The sequence below is a fragment of the Diaphorina citri genome, unplaced genomic scaffold, assembly GCF_000475195.1.
Source record: "Diaphorina citri unplaced genomic scaffold, Diaci psyllid genome assembly version 1.1 scaffold64, whole genome shotgun sequence".
Classification (NCBI taxonomy): domain Eukaryota; kingdom Metazoa; phylum Arthropoda; class Insecta; order Hemiptera; family Psyllidae; genus Diaphorina; species Diaphorina citri.
The window spans coordinates 141141-156089 of NW_007377501.1; the positions used below are offsets into that span (position 1 = coordinate 141141).

General features: G+C 38.4%; 2 protein-coding genes across 2 annotated transcripts in view; both read left to right on the plus strand.

Annotated features, from left to right (window-relative positions):
- The window catches only part of LOC103519344 (sortilin-related receptor), a 99977-nt gene that overhangs the window by 34467 nt on the left and 50561 nt on the right, over positions 1-14949 (plus strand). The window lies entirely within an intron of this gene.
- Positions 1-14949, plus strand: part of LOC103519194 (zinc finger protein 551-like) — a 64157-nt gene that overhangs the window by 32380 nt on the left and 16828 nt on the right. The gene's annotated exons all lie outside the window — the stretch shown is intronic.

Here is a 14949-nt window from a genome sequence, read left to right on the forward strand (position 1 = left end):
AACACATCCACCCAACTTCTCATTACAGTGTTTATTACCCAATAATAATAATTACCCAATAATAATAATTCATAGCTTGGTTATTTTCTTTGTTCGTGTAGGCTTGCTTCATGCTTGCGACAAAGTCGTTGTTGACATTTTGTTTGTAGACTTTTAGTTCGGTGTAAAATCGGAAGGCTTGGAAATTTCGGAAGGCTGAGTGCCTCTTTATTTATTTTTCTTTCATTCTATGCTATTTGTTACCTGGCCGATAACGCTTTTTAGTTTAATTTTGCCGCCACTGGTCGCTACTCGCTTACAAGCAGCTACTCTTGTCTTTACAAGGCATGCTGAAATACAAACACACTAAGCTTTTACAATATGTCTCGTTGCTCCTCTCCTGAGTGAGAATTAAGGAGTGCGGCAGCGCTCCGCCCCGCCAAGTCAAGAAAGTTTGACCTTATACAATTATCACTGCAACTTTTGTATGTAGATCTATTGTGACATTTGTGACTATCTTACATACCGTAATTTTTCCAATTTATTTTCTTTTGTACATCTTGTTCGGACGGAAACTATTCCGATTTCCAAACCTTCCGATTTTCTGTTGTGTGGGCGTAGGTATCCATGTGGAACGTCTTGTTTCAGTTTTGATTTAAATGCCATTTTATTCAACTTAACTTTGGGTCTTTCTGAATTCTGTGCGATTTCTCTAACACCCCTCTCTCAATTTCAAGTGTTGACATCACGTATGATTGAAATTATCCCGAAATATGAACAATTCTAGCTTCCCCGTCAAGAATTCTAAGCCCAAAAGCTGCATTTCAAAATTCCATTCATTTATTTTAATAAACATTATGAAACAGGAAACCAACCTCAGGGGTGTTGTAGTGGTTCGGTTGACTTTGTATCTAAAGTTTGAGAGTTCAAGTCCAACTCGAATTACAGAATCAATTGTGGGAGTAGGAGCTACTTTTGTTCTCACGCTGAAATGTCAGGATTTCCTGCCCCCCAAATTTGGAATTTTGAGGCACGGCCTTTGCGCTTAAAATGGTAGCATTAATGTTCTTTGGTATTGTCCTGTGTTTTCAGTCTTGTTTTGTTATTGTACCAGTACTTATTATTCGTGGGTCTTTTGTTTCTTGAGTTAGATTAATAAAGGTTGTCCCAATAAGAGCGCAAGATTTGATGGTTAATAAAGCATGGTTCTCCGTGGAATAAAATGGACTTCTTAGATGATTTGAGAAGTAAACATTCTGAAATTTTGTATGGAACAATAATCAGACAAAGGAACTCCTCTAGTTTGATGGTACTTTCGTTTCCTTTTGACAAAATTTTCGATGACAAATTCGAGGAAATCAGGCTGTATCTCGTTGATGCAACGTTCAATTTCACCTTTCAAAGCTTGTGGGTTTGTTGGTGTAAACCTGTGACTTTAGATACCCTCACAGAAAGTAGTCTAGGGGGGTCCAATCAAACGATAATGGGGCGAGTTCTCTCCACCAAAACGGAAAATGACACGATTACGACTAGGAAAATGCTCGCGCAAAAGTGCTAATGTGTCGATTTTATTATGCTGACGCGTTGTTGAAGTTGAAGAGTTTTAGACTTCTTGATGACTAATTTTGATATGTTTACAATCAATCTGTCAAAGATTGGGCAAGATAAAACAACGCATAACAAAGTTGTTATGACCCTCTGTGCCTATTGGTGTGGTGGAACCTCAAACCTCAGGTTCGATTCCCGCCCCGGGCAGATTAATAAGGTTCGTTCTCGGAATGGCCGGCTTTCTCCTATCCCGTCTTCCTTCTCTCTTCGATTTCGGGACTATAAGACCTTTTTTATGTTTTTTGAAGAGGTTAGATAGAGGGAACTGTAACTCCCGAAATCGAAGAGAGAAGGGAGACGAGATAGGAGAAAGTTGGTATGTTTTTTGAAGAGGTTAGATAGAGGGAACTGTAACTCCCGAAATCGAAGAGAGAAGGGAGACGAGATAGGAGAAAGTTGGCTGTTCCAAGAACGAACCTTATCCCTCATATCATAAGTAATAAACCTAGTCCATACTTCTTTCCCCCGAGGGTAACATGCTATTTTACTTCCCCCCCATCTAGGCGATGTGGAAGAGGTGCCTCCTGGGTTCTGGTCTCAGTCCCGGATGTCTGCATCGGATCTCAAGGCCCTGGTTAACGCCGCCCCTGTTACCACCCCGGCTGCTAAACTACCGTCCGCCCCTGCCCCTCCGACTGAGAAACCAAAGCGACAGAGCAGAGACCAGAAGAGTAAGCATAGTGCATAGATAATAGATAGACATATTCTAACTTATTTAGGCGAGATTTTAAAGTGAGAGAGCAGAAGAAATGAGGAATAGATCAGTTGCGCTTACTTGGGTGATGTTTCAAAGTCATAGATAGAGCAGGAAAAATGAGGAACAACGGAATTTTTCTTTTTCTTCTACGACTTCTAGATATCGAGATAAATCGATCTAAAAAAATACCGGTAAATCGTTGAGTTTGACGTCACGGCATACGCTCCCGTAGGCGATGACGTCATAATTCATGACTCCCGCTTCGTTTTTTTGTGCGCAAGCGTTTCTGCTACGACTTCTATTTCCCGAGATAAATCGATCTAAAAAATACCGGTAAATCGTGAAGTTTGACATCACAGCATACGCTTCCGTAGGCGATGACGTCATAATTCATGACTCCCGCTTCGTTTGTTTGTGCGCAAGCGTTTCTGCGCATTTTGACGTGAACTCCCCTACATCAATAGATCAGTTGCACTTACTTGGGTGATATTGCAAAGTCATAGAGCAGAAAAAATGAGGACCAACGGAATTTTTCTTTTTCTTCTATGACTTCTAGAGCCCGAGATAAATCGATTTAAAAAATATCGGTAAATCGTGAACTTTGACGTCACGGTATACGCTCCCGTAGGCGATGACGTCATAATTTATGACTCTCACTTTGTTTCTGCGCAATCGTTTCTGCGCATTTTGACGTGAAATCTGACGTCACAACTCTTTGAACTTTTTCATTAGAACAGCAATTAAAAATTGAATTTTCGACCAGAATTTTCGACCTTTTAAAGTTACTTTTTCGGAGTTTTGACCTCAAATTTGGATTTTTCACAACTTTTTACGTAGGAGTCGACCTTTTATTAATAATATTTTCCCAATTGCAACTCCTCCATTGATAGAAAATGGAAAGAGAAAAGAAGCCAATTTGAAAGTGAAAATGCACTACTAGAAAGAATTGAATTTTCGACCTTTTACAGTTACTTTTTCGGAGTTTTGACATCAGATTTGGATTTTTTCACTACTTTTTACGTATAGGAATCAACCATTTTTTTAATAATTTTTACCCATTTGCAACTGCTCCATTCTGATAGTGAGAATCCGGTCAGAAGAAACTGTAACTGCTAATGTCCTACCGTCCCCAAAGTGAAGAGAGAAGGAAAACAGGATGGGAGAAAGAGAAAGTTAGTCGTTCTGAAAAAGCTTCTTCTTCTATTTTTAGTGAAAAACTAACATCCAAAAAATACGCTCTGGTAGGCGAAATTGAATTTTCGACCTTTTAAAGTTACTTTTTCGGAGTTTCGACCTCAGATTTGGATTTTTCACTATTTTTTACGTAGGAATTGACCACTTATTAATAATTTTTACCCATTTGCAACTCCTCCATTGGCTTGTCCTGAACCGCAGTCAACCGTCGTGAGAACTTGTGCTTGTTCTTTAAAAGCAGAGAGAACCCTTTGAAAACTGCCAGCTAGCTAGGCTGGTTAGGGACGTACCTCGTAGGATTTTTCACGACTTTTTACGTAGGAATTGACCACTTATTAATAATTTTTACCCATTTGCAACTCCTCAATTGGCTCGTCCTGAACCGCAGTCAACCATCGTGAGAACTTGTGCTTGTTCTTTAAAAGCAGAGAGAACCCTTTGAAAACTGCCAGCTAGCTAGGCTGGTTAGGGACGTACCTCGTATCGCTCCAATGACATTGTGGTAGGTATGAAGTACGTTGACATAGTTGAAGTCCAGCACAAGTTTGCAGTCAGAGTTGTTAAATCCAGATGAGATTGGATAGTAGGAGAGAGGATTGTATTCCATTGACACCACTCTCATGCGTCTGTGCAGAAGCAAAAACGAAATTAGAGTTGTTTTTTTTTTTTTGCTGAACTTAGCTGTATTTTTCTATCGGACTCAATTTTGATTCCACCAAGGAGATCCCTCTAAAAATTAAAGAAAGAGCAACTTACGCAAGAATGTACTCAGCAAGCTCTATATTTATGACTGACACAGCAATGCAATTGGGCGCGTAAACTGAAAAAAAAAAAAAAAAAAAAAAAAAATAAAGAAATATTTGCTTTTTTGCTGAACTTAGCTGTATTTTTCTATCGGACCCAATTTTGATTCCACCAAGGAGATCCCTCTAAAAATTAAAGAAAGAGCAACTTACGCAAGAATGTACTCTGCAAGCTCTATAGTTGTTTTTTTGCTGAACTTAGCTGTATTTTTCTACCGGACCCAATTTTGATTCCACCAAGGAGATCCCTCTAAAAATTAAAGAAAGAGCAACTTACGCAAGAATGTACTCTGCAAGCTCTATATTTATGACTGACACAGCAATGCAATTGGGCGCGTAAACTGAAAAGAAAAGGTTGAAGAACAATTAGTAAAGAAATAACAGATATGCAAAGTGTTTCTGCCAAGTTCAAAGAAATGACTTCTAAGAAAAATTCAAAATTGTAAACGAGACTATTAATGTAGAAATACTTTATTATCACTTCACGTGAGATCATGTGACGTGAGGGTAGTGTGGCTATCATGAACGAAATTACCTACAATCTACAATACTATGGGAAAACTTTAAACTACATCTTTCTGACTCCCCATGAGCTCACGTGACGAGACGTGATGATAGTGTTATCTATAGTTACTTACTTGACTGGTTGTTCATAGAGGAGCTGTTGGCAATGGGATCTCCGAACTGATGTTGTACCCTACACCCAGACTGGAAAGCAAAGAGTGAGTTAAAGAACGACTTTTCAATGGACTACTCGGTGAGTCAGATCCTAAAGTAGGCAACTCACTCTTCAACTCCCAGACTGGAAAGTAAAGCGTGAGTGAGTTAAAGAATGCCAACTTCAAAGAAATGACTTCTAAGAAAAATTCAAAATTGTAGACGAGACTATTAATGTAGAAACACTTTATTATCACTTCACGTGAGATCATGTGGCATGAGAGCAGTGTGGCTATCATGAACAAAATTACCTACAATCTACAATACTATGGGAAAACTATAAATTACATCTTTCTGACTCCTCATGAGCTCACGTGACGAGACGTGACGTGAAGATAGTGTTATCTATAGGTACTTACTTGACTGGTTGTTCATAGAGGAGCTGTTGGCAATGGGATCTCCGAACTGATGTTGTACCCTACCCAGCAGGGTAGGTGACAGAACAATGGTGTCCGTATAGATGTAGCTCTTGGGGTCATGAAACAGGAGCACCCCGATGGCGCCTAGTGAGAGAGCCTCTGTGATCTAAAACATAATGAAACATCATAAACATTTTGGGGGCACGGTTAGCCAAGCCATGCAGAAGGTCCCGGGTTCGAATCAGACCATCGACAACACATTTCGATGGAATATATTTCAACGGGTTACTTTCTGGTGTTCTCGTGCTGACCAAGGACCTAAATAGGAAGTATTGTGTCTCTTATTTGCGTCTGCTTTGTGAACTCTATCAAACCTCTTTAAAAAAAAGTCTATGTCAACATTTGACGTGCTGTCATGTCGTGACTGACTATAAGAATTTTTTTACCTTATTGATATCTTGGCTGAATAATGGTTACATCGCATGACTTTCTCCAGCTGTACCAACTTATCATTGACCACTCTCAAAAGGTCCCGGGTTCGAATCAGACCATCGACAAACATTTCGATGGAATATATTTCAACGGGTTACTTTCTGGTGTTCTCGTGCTGACCAAGGACCTAAATAGGAAGTATTGTGTCTCTTATCGCCCATCTGATGAGAGGCATACTATGGGATGGGCATGCTACGACACAGGCCACATGCGTCTAATGTAGCGTCCTGTAAATCCTGTAATACAGGGTTCCTGTATCTTACCTGTTGATAGAGAGAAGGTCCCGGGTTCGAATCAGACCATCGTTAAACATTTCGATGGAATATATTTCAACGGGTTACTTTCTGGTGTTCTCGTGCTGACCAAGGACCTAAATACGAAGTATTGTGTCTCTTAAAGCCCATCTGATGAGAGGCATACTATGGGATGGACATGCTACGACACAGGCCACATGCGTCTAATGTAGCGTCCTGTAAATCCTGTAATACAGGGTTCCTGTATCTTACCTGTTGATAGAGAGGTACTTTCCCAATCCTGATGATGGCTATTTTGCCATTCAGATCAATCTTGACTTTATCGAGGAATTCGTAATCTCGGGATGTCCCATAGTTGATGTACACTGGTTGGCCCTGCAATAGAAAACATCTCTAGTTAGCCTCAGTGGAGGTGGACTTTGGATCTGGAAGTCGGTGGTTCGAGTCCAAGTCGTCATAAAATTCAGAGCAGTGTATTAATCGGGGAACTACATTTGTGACAAACATTCATGTATAAAGGTGTGTTCAAACATAGTCGACCGAGGTGAATCTATGTTGTCGAGACAGGATAGGAGAAATCTAGTCCTTTCGAGGACGAACCTTATCTGTTTAGGATAAAGTTCGCCGCTGACTGGAATCGAACCCGCGATCTAGAGTTTACAAGGCAGACCTGTTCAAAATACACACTGAATTTTCGTTAGCTAGGGTGTCCCTGACTTACCTCTATACGGCGATTAAGCTTCTGATATTTCTGTCCTGAAGGTATCGAAAATTTTCCGGACGGTGTATTGGGACTTTTATACTCAACCAGATCTCCGTTTAGTATTGTTATCTGAGGATTGAAATAACGTATGATATGAATATTAAGTAATAGGTAGGTAATGGGTACATTTCATACCAAGTAGGAGGTAAAGGACAAGATTTTTAAAGGGCATCTACCCATTTCTATTTATTTATTTTTACCTAGCCATAAACATGAAAAAAAAAAAAAAAAAAAAAAAAAAAAAAAAAAAAAAAAGGCACAGGAATTAATTTTTTTCAAATTTAGGGTGTAAATAACATCCACAACTCAATCTTCCACATGGGTTGGGAAAAGACAGTAGAAACTTTGTATAATCATTATTGGTTTGAGAAAATGTCTGAATTTAACATACCATGCTCAAGTTTTTCGAATCTGGAAATGTGAGTCGGACTTGGGAGGCCACAACTTTAGACACCGAATCGAACTGGGCATCTTTCAAGTGTTTGACCAACTTGGTAGCTTGCTGAAAGTTCAAGTCACCTGGTTTGCTACTGTCGTACGCGTTCAGATCTCTGAAAGTTTCAAAATTTCAATCTATTAGATATCGTTCAAGTTCTCTCTAAATCTCAATAGGTTGAAGTAGGGGTTCAACCAAAATAATAACCCTCAAGTAAAACCATACCATTGAGTGAATGTGTGTGTAATAGTATAAACAAGATAATATTTATTTTAACATAAGCGAGTTTTTGCAACCAAAATAAAATTAGCGTCCTAAGGGGACTCTTTAACAGGACACTAATTGAATGGCTTAGAGGCAGAGTGGACTAACTCCAAAAAAGCGTTTCGAGATAAATGGAGTTAAAGTTTAGAACTAATGTAAGTTTGAATAGAGATAGCCATTTTGTTTTTACTCTCATTTCAACACTAAAGTGAAGTTAGAAACCAATTAAAAAGTAAAAATAAGATCTTTTCGCGCTCTTGATATACCTAGATAACTCAGAAAGTCAATTTTTGGAGTTAGTCCACTCTGCCTCAATTTTGGTTGCAGATCCCTAGCTAGACGCTGATCTACTCTCTGTTTATAGTCCCTCAGCCAGACTTTACTCCTATACCATTTTCCTAAAATAAAGAATCTAAAATAGAAAAAAATTAAGTAGATAGGTAAAAAAATATACGCACTCTTACCTTTGACTGCTCTTTCCACACTGAGATAGGCCACTGCTCTCTCCCTCATGAGAAGGCTATGTTGTTGTGCCCAGGACTCTGAATTAAAATGTCCATCCCCTTCCAGACCCCAACTGACTACTACCACAGATCGACGGGGTACCCAAACTGGAAAGTAAAGAGTGAGTGAGTTATAGAACGACTCTTTTCAGTGGACTAATCAGTCAATGAGTCAAATCCTAAAAGAGGTGGTTGCAGAACTCTCGATTATTCTATGTAATAAAAAGCAAGTAAGTACTTACTTGTAATATTCAGCAATACTTTCTTTCTTCACGTCGCTCTCCAGACTTTTGCCGGCATCCAAATGACTTCTGTAGAGCCGCGCCTTAGCCGCTTTACAAATGATCGCATTCAGTTCAATCTGTCGTAGCGTCGCTACACGTCCGGCGAAATACCCGGCCGCTAGCGCTATTAGCGCAAAAGCCAGGAGAAACGAAAAACACAACCGTTTCGATACGTAATCGCTGCTTTCGTTGTAGGTGTTTCGCGCTAGCTGGGGAAGACTTAGAACGCGTTGCATGTTGAGCTACCACGAGACGGTATTCTATCTGGACGGGTGACACGACATTTATTGTGCTGCCGGCAGAATCCGGTAACTCGGTCTTGTGAGGATAATAAATTCTATGCTCTTCAATTTTGATTTTTGATTGGATTCTAGCGAACCCTAGGCTGATACCGCGGATTCTCAAGTTGTTAAAGAATGTTATGACTTTACGGTAAGGTAGGTATTTCCTATTTCTACGTAGGTACTTAATAGATATGTAGTGTGTGCCTTCTCTACATTTCTCGTCATTTACATGCACGTTCTTTTTTTAGAAACAAACAAATTTGAATAATTACTCGGCAGATAATAAAAAAAAAAAAAAAAAAATCTTTCCCTTCACCCAAACTGGAAAGTAAAGAGTGAGCGAGTTATAGAACGACTCTTTTCAGTGGACTAATCAGTCAATGAGTCAAATCCTAAAAGAGGCGGTTGCAAAACTCTCGATTATTCTATGTAATAAAAAGCAGGTAAGTACTTACTTGTAATATTCAGCAATACTTTCTTTCTTCACGTCGCTCTCCAGACTTTTGCCAGCATCCAAATGACTTCTGTAGAGCCGCGCCTTAGCCGCTTTACAAATGATCGCATTCAGTTCAATCTGCCGTAGCGTCGCTACACGTCCGGCGAAATACCCGGCCGCTAGCGCTATTAGCGCAAAAGCCAGGAGAAACGAAAAACACAACCGTTTCGGCCCAGACTGGAAAGCAAAGAGTGAGTTAAAGAACGACTCTTTTCGATGGACTACTCGGTGAGTCAGATCCTAAAGTAGGCAACTCACTCTTCAACTCCCAGACTGGAAAGTAAAGCGTGAGTGAGTTAAAGAAAATGACCACAAAGTGAAGAAGATATTTTTGATAAACTTAAAAAACAATAATTATTTAGCTTAATCATTCATTTTGTTTTTTGTTTTGAACATGTCTGTCATCAAATCCATAAAAAATGAAGAAAATATCTTCAAAGAATAAATAAAATTCTGATATTCTTCATCAGAAATAATATTGACTTTTCTTCTTATTAGTATCTCCAATCCCCATGTGGCGAATTTCTACATATAAATATCTGATGCTCTTCCATTAACCCAGCGTATATACGGGAGCTTTGAATCTTTAATTGAACACCATGTCATGAGGTAGGAAGGTGAATAAGTCATATTCTTATAATAGGGCGGAATTTTATTTTCTCTAAAACAAGGGAATCCCATATGTGAACCTAAGTTCCCTTTTGTTCACCTATACCAGCTTAAGAGCAGAAGGCTAACATCTCCGTTTATAAATTAAGCTTTTTGTCTACACACAGTCGACGCCGTTGATCGACGAGGTGAATCTATGTTGTCGAGGCAGTGTACGGTTTCAGTCGTTGTCGATCGACGGCGTTTGAAATCGTCAGCGCGGCGCCGACCGGCTGGATTTGAAAGTTGCCCAACACCTCATATGAAACCATTGATAAGAATCACACTATGAAGTAATAGGAGAGTATTCAAGACACCATTATGATTTCCGTGATAACGTAGAGGAGGAGGAGGAGGAGGAGGCTTTTGTTTGTTCAGTAATACAGGGTCCAAGTGACTTTGTTTCAAGAAAGGAAAAAAAAATGTAAGTTATAGTAAAACTACTTAATAAAAATTAAAAGAAAATTTTCAGTCCATTTAAAATAGATCTCAAAGAAATTTGTCTTCATTTTTATCGAGTAGTTTTACTATATAACTTAACAAAAAGTATTATTTTGATTGAACTTAATCTTGCAAAATCTTGCTCCGACTGATTTTTTGTTGCTGCTAGTATTTGAACCGCGGTCCCCTGAATCAAATGCAATGAAAAGTACCCCATTGGGATTATTCAATTGTGGTTATATCGGTAGTTTTCATGAGATTCATAAGACATGTTAAAACGACGGAGGTAAAGCATATCATCAATATTCCATATATTGATCCATTCTACAGAAGTACCAGGTATGGTTTAATCGTATGTAACACCCTCTGATACTCCTCTTTGTCATCATCGGATTTTCATAGATTAGGTACATAGGTTTGTAAAAACGAAAAGTTACATGCGCGACGGGCATTATATTCTGAATATAGGACCCTGAACATCAAGTACCTATATGATTGTCATTTTACACAACAATCATGGAATAAATGTCTCGTTCACTTTTTCTTCTTGTAAGAAAACTCAAGACGTGCACAGTTGTGTGATATATACTGGTGACGGTGGTAGACAAAACATAATCAACATGAAACTCGTGATATTCCTGCTAGGTTTGGTTCAGTACATGAGTTGTGCCCCTGCCCCCTATGAGCCAGAGATACCAGCTGGAATCATGAACGATCTGCAGGCACTCTTCACAAATGTGGACCAGGACACCAAGCTATACGACTTTCTCCACAATGAAGAGAACGTTGCCATGCTGAGGAAAATCCACGTCAACCTTTGCTACAACAAACTCTATGGTGTTCCATATGAAGAGCCTGCCAGAGCTAAAGTGGCGCGAAGAAATCGACGAGATGTGACAGACGACGCGACTGAGGCGCAAGAAGTTTATATCACTGCTAAACCCGGTAAGAACGACACCATAGTTGACGCTAGGAGTAACACATCAGTTAGCATTACAGACAATAGTACTAGCTCTTCTCCTGATGCCAGAAGGAGACGGGCAGCCCCTAATGCAGCCCCCGCCCAAGCTGTAGACCCTGCTGCACAAGCCGCGGCAGCTGATGTGAATGCAGCAGACGTCAACCCAAACCCTGGCCCTAATGATGCTACTGACCCAACCCTTAGTCCTGCTGAACAGAAAGCAGAGGAAGAACAGGCAGCTCAGGAAGAAGCAGATCAAGCAGAGGAATACCAGAAGGCAAACTTCAAGATGAATGTCATGAGCTGGATGAAATACATCCTGGATTGCCTTAGCTCTTACATTGGAACTTTCTACTAAGCAATCAGCCAAGTGATAGTCATGGCTTAGATAGCACAATAGTCTGATAGACAGAGCATGACAACAGAATAATTTTAAGAACATACTCATTATTCTTTAGATCATTATAATGAATATTTTTGTTTTTAGAAATTACATTACGCGTGACCATGGAGGATTAGTCAGTAAAATAAAGACGTAGGTAATTCATAATCATATTTTGTATTTGTTTATCTTGGCAAGATATAAAATTAAGACGAATAATATTGCTGTCCCTGTAATCACATGTGATAAGCTGCTATTTTCTTACGGAACAATTTAGCGTTTAAACAAATATTATTCTCCATGATTTGTCAACAAAACTCAATTTCTTTCAAAACAGAAGGCTCATAAACAGACACATATTCCGTAATGCTTCAGTCATACTGCAAATCACTTACTCTTCATTTGGAGATGTTTTGTAAAGTTTGAAAAGCGCATTAGGTACAGTTTTCCTCTGAAGTTTTTCTCATTGTTGTAAATATAAAGTAATTTTCAATACACGATGCTGTGCTATTGTCTCTAATAAACTGTTTTTCTGATGTGTTATTCCTATTTTTATATTTATTAGATGTAACACTTTACTCACGAAGTTTAATTTATCAACAGTTATTTTGTAATGTTCTCGCCTGATGCTCAGGTATATTTTTGAGTGCAATTTCTATAATTTTGTGACGAGTTAAAGTATTCTTACATTTTATCACATGAGAAGATCCATGCTTAAAAAGATCCAAACATTTCATGAGAGTTCGAACAATTTGAATCCTTATTCCATTTACCAAAATACTCGTAAAGGGTGTCCCAATAAGAACGCAAGATTTGAAAGGGTCTTAACTTTGTTATGCGTTGTTTTATCCTGCCCAATCTTTGACGGATTGATTGTAAACATATCAAAATTAGTCATTATGGAGTCTAAAACTGTTCAGCAACGCGTTAGCATAATAAAATCGACACATTATCACTTTTGCGCGAGCATTTTCCTAGTCGTAATCGTGTCATTTTCCGTTTTTCTGATAATTTCTATTATTTTGTGACGAGTTAAAGTATATTCTTACATTTTATCACATGAGAAGATCCATGCTTAAAAAGATGCAAACATTTCATGAGAGTTCGAACAATTTGAATTCTTATTCCATTTACCAAAATAAAGGGTGTCCCAATAAGAACGCAAGATTTGAAAGGGTCTTAACTTTGTTATGCGTTGTTTTATCCTGCCCAATCTTTGACAGATTGATTGTAAACATATCAAAATTAGTCATTATGGAGTCTAAAACTGTTCAAAAACGCGTTAGCATAAAAAAACGACACATTATCACTTTTGCGCGAGCATTTTCCTAGTTGTAATCGTGTCATTTTCCGTTTTTCTGACGAGAAATGGCCTCCGTGATCATATAATTTTACCCCTAGACTATTTTTGTGAGGGTATCTAAAGTCACAGGTTTACACCAACAAAGCCACAAGCTTTGAAGCATTGAAAGGTGAAATTGAAAGTTGCATCAACGAGATACAGCCTGATATCCTCGAATTTGTCATCGAAAATTTTGTCAAAAGGAAACGAATGTACCATCAAAGTAGTGGAAGTTATTTGTTTGATTATTGTTCCACACAAAATTTCAGAATGTTTACTTCTCAAATCATCTAAGAAGTCCATTTTATTCCACGGAGAACCATGCTTTTTTAAACAATCAAATCTTGCGTTCTTATTGGGACACCCTTTACTTTCTACTCATGAAAAGACATAAAAACTAAATAAATCAAAAATCAGTGTACATAACTTAGATTAATTTGTGTTGAAATAACTATTGATAAACTAAACGATATTATTTTTGGGTTGAGAATCAGCAACAAAGCATGGGGGATAATTGGGGAATATGTAGAAAGAAGACCAAAAGCAAGATGAAGGCAGAGAAATAGGATAAAAAAGAGAGCTGAAGACATACCTATTCTTAAAGTTTTGGACATTAAATGCCTCTCCAAACAACTTATTGTTTCAAGCGTGCAATTATTAGGGTAGGAAAATTATCAGGGGGGTTTCCTTCTTTTATCCCACTACATTTTATGGTAAAGCATGGACCATTTCTATGAAAGCAGCGTATTCTAATTCGGTAAGTATAGACATCAACTGACTGGACCACTAAAGGTAAGTGTAAAGCTTCGAATATTAGAATCAGCAAAAGAAAAAAAAGCACACGGAAGAATCTTTACCACTGCTACATTAAAGGCAAGATCCACTTACTCATTGATCTCTCTAGAACACCAACACCTAGAAAGCTGAAATTTATAGGTTCTACATGTGCAATAAGAAAGGAATTTGTCGAAATCCAAACCGATCTCAAATTATGATCATTTTTCCATGGCGAAGCACCTCTATTTCGCTGAATAAAACTCAATCTATTCTACCTATTTATTCTATTAAAAGTAGTAAATACCGATTGTCCAGAAGTAGGTATATTAATTTTAGAGCTGGTCTGGGAAGACCTCCATACAGCTATTGAGGATAACAACCAATTAAATCATCATAGCCAGAATGATCGCCAACGTTAGAAGGGGGCAGGCGCCCTAATAAGAAGTACCTATAAATGAAAGAAACAAGCTGGGTCCGTCCCTCCGGGAATTTTTTAGCCCGTAGTTTATTCGATCGTGATTAGAGAAAATCAGTACCTATGTACTACCTAATTTGTTTAATATTCAGTTTATTATCATTCTTGATTTGATTTTTTGATTTTACTTTCATGTAATGATTTAAAATCAAGACTAACAGGCGCCCTAATAAGAAGTATAAATGAAAGAAATGAAAAATAGGTGCTTTTGATTTCCCTGCCTCCTTTTATTTGCATTATTTCATTTCGTAAATTCTCGTTGTGTTAGGTGTTTTAACCCGAGAATTTTGGAAACAAAAAGATATAATTTCTATCCTAGTATTATCATGGTTGAAAGGGCTAATTTTCGAGTCACTACCACCATCAACAGCATGTTGTGTGTCTTCACTACCTAGGTATAGGATATACAGTGGATCGGAGTCGATTCCACATTCGACCACTTTTTTTTTAACTATTGTGTCGGCATGTTGTGTGAGTCTTCACTACCTACCTCGGTGGTGTAGTGGTCAAGGCGCTCGCCTGGTAAACAGGAGGGCGTGGGTTCAATCCCAGCCGACTTTTTTTTTAACTCTTGTGGATTTTATGAGCGCCTGGTATATTTTTACTTATGCAACGTGCTAGGCATTGGACAACAAACTATTGTCTTCGCTTATCGTCATAAAAGTAGTTTAGTTGCTTTCAGTCCCGAGGTAATGGGAGAGCAATTCATTGTGTAAACATACTTAATAACTTGTTACAACTATCGTACCCCAGTTAATACACTTGAATTCAAACCACCAACCTATAGATT